We start from the raw sequence: 4,084 nt of genomic DNA on the forward strand, positions 1-4,084 counted from the left end.
AATTTTGTTGTTGTTGTTGTTGCAAAGGAAGGATTGTATTCACAAGGTAAAAATAATCTGGGAAGAGAAACAAAACAAAACAAAACCAAAAAAAACAATGCTCACCGTTTACACTCATTTCCCAGTGTTCCTTCTCTGGGTATAGTTATTTCTGTCCATCATTGATCAATTGGAATTGGATTAGCTCTTCTCTATATTGAAGATATCCACTTCCATCAGCATACATCCTCGTACAGTATCATTGTTGAAGTGTATAATGATCCCCTGGTTCTGCTCGTTTCACTCAGTATCAGTTGATGTAAATCTCTTCAAGCCTCTCTGTTGGCCATTTCTTACAAAACAATAATATTCCATAACCTTCATATACCATCTTTTTCCTTCTTTATTACAAGAAGAGGTAATTTAGACAGCTTGGGAAGTTCCTTTGTTCTCAAGATCAATGACCTCACAATGCTTTGAAATGGGAGTTGGAGTTCCAGATCCAATTCTAGAGTCAATCTTGAATCTCTACCATTCCCCTATGGTGTGAGCCCAGTCACCTCTTCACTCCGACTGTCTATGTCCTTGATTATCTCCCAAGGTGGGTGGTGAGACAACCTCTTAGGTCTCAAAGCTCTAAAATCCTAGGATTCTCTGAACTCTTTGGGCACTCTTGCCTATATGTTATTTGCATTTCAAAAATAATTTATAATCTTGACATTTGTTTTTAGGGTAGATGAACACTTATCCTGAAAGCTCATGAATTTTGGAAAACTCATCATTTTTATTAACTTCCGTCACGGTACACCAATGCCCCACTGTGGGGGATACCTTAGTGGATGAGCCCTTGTAAAAAAGGATAATCTCATGAGTTATAAAATCAGTATCTAAATCCAATCCTCATGGATAGTTTTATGACTGGGACCTTAGCTAAGAAGATGGGGATAGAAGACAAAGGAAGGGTATTTTTAAAAAGCAAACAGATGTTGCAAGTAGGTTTTGCAGTGGATATAACACTAGATCCAGAATGAGAAGATCTGAGTTCAAATTCAGACAGATACTTGCTAGCTGTGTGCTCCTGGACAAGTCATTTAATTTTAGTCTTGATTTGCTCATCTGTAACACGGGGTTAATAATGGCCCCTACGTCTTCGGGTTGTTATGAGGATTAAATGAGATTCCCTCTCCCCATTTTTTACAAAGTATATTCTTTGCAGGAGGAAGAGTTTTTTTTTTTCCATTTTATATCTTCCAAATCTAGTCTAGAGCCTTTGTACATAGGAGGCACTAAATAAATGCTCCTCGAATTGAGAAGTTTAGTGACCCGCCCACTATCACACAGCCAGGATAAGATGGAGGAAGAACCCGACTCAGGATCATCAAGATTCTAGCCTGCCATCTCCTCTTCCACTCTGTCTCTTAAAAGCCAACAGTGAATTTCGATGTACAGATATTCAATCACTCTGACCAGTCCTCCAGAGAAAGGCTATTGGAGGCATCCCCCATAATGCTTTTAGGCTTCCCTTTCCACATGCTACCTTCAGAAGCAACAGCTCACGGATTCAGTATCATCTGATGGGAGGTTGTCATCCAGTGTTGCATAAGCCCTTGTAAGCACAGCTCCATCACAGATGTCTCTCTTGAGTTTTCTTCCTTACGAGAGAGAACTTTAGGATTATTTCAACCTCTTATGACTAGAAAATAATATATTAATAATATAATATAACAATATATTAATAATATAATATATTAATAATATAATAATATATTAATAATATAATATAACAATATATTAATAATATAATATATTAATAATATATTAATAATATAATATAATAATATATTAATATATAGGAACAGACACATGAGTACAGCTTTCCCTTTAGTGTCTCAAGAAACATTGAAGGGGATTATTTTCAAGCTAACGAGTCCTCATTAAGAGCAGGTGTATCACACCCTTAGGAACCAGAGAACCCGCAAGTTGACATCCAAACCAAGAGAGAGAATGGACGAACCCTGACAATTTTCATCTCCTGAGCTGTAGAAGGGTCATAATCACCGCTGGTGGAGGCCAAAGCCACAGCAACAAAACCACAGCTTTTGAGAACTGATGATCCGAATGTGAGTACGAGGAGATGTCGCTACATAAATCAGGCAATCAGCAAGCCGTAAATGCCCCTGTCCCAGGTGCCGTCCTAGGTTCTGGGGCTCCAGAAATGTAATTATCTTAATCTGTATGGATAGATTCACCTGGACAATGTATCAAAACCTGAATGATTAAAAAAAAAGCAGCAACTGCACCAGAAATAGCAAGACAAATACATGTATGTGCATGTTTGGAGGGAATGAATGAATGAAAATGATTAAGCACTTTCTAAGTGGCAAGAGATGTGGAGAGCATAAAAATCAGCTTTCCCTTAAGGACCTTGGGGTTGCATCAACCATCTGCAAGCAAATTTGCAGATTTGCAGTCTATATGGAGGACAATATGAGGAAGGAGAAAATACTAATAACGGGGGAAAGTGGAGCAGAATTGGGGTTCGATAGACATGGCCACTTTTGGATGGAGGAAATCCTTGTGCTTGGGTAAGTGAGGTATCCAAGGTCCCACACTCATGGAAGGATTAGAAGCCAGGTCAGCTTGTTCTGAGGCCATTTTTCCACCCACCACCACCTGGCAACTTCAGTGACATATCCATGTGTGAGCACACGTCCCTGGATACACACATGTCTGTGCACATACATATGTTTATATATGTGTATGTACTATATCCCTATTCATGCATATAGCTATATATGTGTGTACATGGACATATGAACATATATCTTTTTTTTTTTTTTTTTTTTCTGAGGCAATTGGGGTTAAGTGACTTGCCCAGGGTCACACAGCTAGAACGTGTTAATGAGCATGTATCTTGAGGAGCAGTTTTATACAGCAGATAGAAGGCTGGCTCAGAGTTAAGAAGTCCTGGGTTTAAATCCTGCCTGTGAGACCTGCTCTCTGGACAGTCAATGTCCCAGGAGACTCTAGACATCTCTAAATTTTAGCAAGCGCATCAGTTGGCGTTTCCCTTCCCTGGCCATCCTCTACACCAATGAATTTTCAGGTCCCGACTCCCTCTTCATCTCCGTGGGTACATGTGACCAGGTATCAAGCTTTCCCTTTGGTCTCCTTTAAGGATTTCATCTTTTCCAGGCCTTTTCTTTCCTCCAGACATAGATAAACTACTCGTGACCTTTCAGAAAATGAGCGGAGCAACGACAAGCCCCAGATGCCAAGCGTGGGAACATAATTTCCCTCCCAGTGGGCCTGAGTGTTTGGTTCACTTCTGTCTGGCTCCAGGGCTCGCTGTTGAGGTTTCTGTGGTCGCTCCTTGTGGGCTGAGGAGAATCGGCTCAGCCCCCTCCCGCCTGGATGCTATGTTAAACTTCCAGCTTGGGAAGAGACAAGATTTAACAGGAATTCTATCATTTATTGAAAAGGAAAAGGTAAGAATAGACATCTCCCGAGAGCCCTCAAAGCAGGTTCTTTGTAGCTCCTCCTTTGCCAATTAATGAGAAAGCATTCTCTCTCCCCCAATGAGCCAGTCACTTCCTCATTACTTAAACAATTGGACTAATCTCCTAATTATATACCCAAGATGGCGGTACCTATTGGTTATTATTTAACACTTTGAGTTTTCAAAGAACTTGTCATGTACTCTCTTCTTGTGACACAATAATTGTGTTTCATCTCACAAATTAAGAACCCTAGGAAGATGACCCCAAGGTCATTATAGAGTCATTAAGATCATAAGATTGAGTAAGACTGAGACCTCTATATCTTTCTTATCAGATTTGGTCTTTTCCATTCCATTTTTGAACATCCCCCTCTCCCCCCATTTATTTATTTATTTATTTATTTATCTATTCATTCATTTGTTCATCCATTTATTTATTTGTTTGTTTGTTTATTTTTATTATAGCTTTTTATTGACAGAACATATGAATGGGTAATTTTTCAACATTGTCCCTTGCACTCACTTCTGTTCCAACTTTTCCCTTTACTCCCTCCACCCCCTTTCCTAGATGGCAGGCAGTCTCATACATGTTAAAGTATATCTTAA

The 4,084-nt window shown here is 39.5% G+C and overlaps 1 long non-coding RNA gene across 1 annotated transcript; it reads left to right on the top strand.

The window, feature by feature from the left end:
• Nucleotides 1-507: 507 nt before the first annotated feature.
• LOC141559035 (uncharacterized) lies at nucleotides 508-2,350 on the top strand. The gene is made up of 2 exons (XR_012487203.1): nucleotides 508-580; nucleotides 1,941-2,350. It is a non-coding gene; the product is annotated as an uncharacterized LOC141559035 (long non-coding RNA).
• Nucleotides 2,351-4,084: the final 1,734 nt, after the last annotated feature.

The sequence above is a fragment of the Sminthopsis crassicaudata genome, chromosome 2, assembly GCF_048593235.1.
Source record: "Sminthopsis crassicaudata isolate SCR6 chromosome 2, ASM4859323v1, whole genome shotgun sequence".
Taxonomy (NCBI): Eukaryota; Metazoa; Chordata; class Mammalia; order Dasyuromorphia; family Dasyuridae; genus Sminthopsis; species Sminthopsis crassicaudata.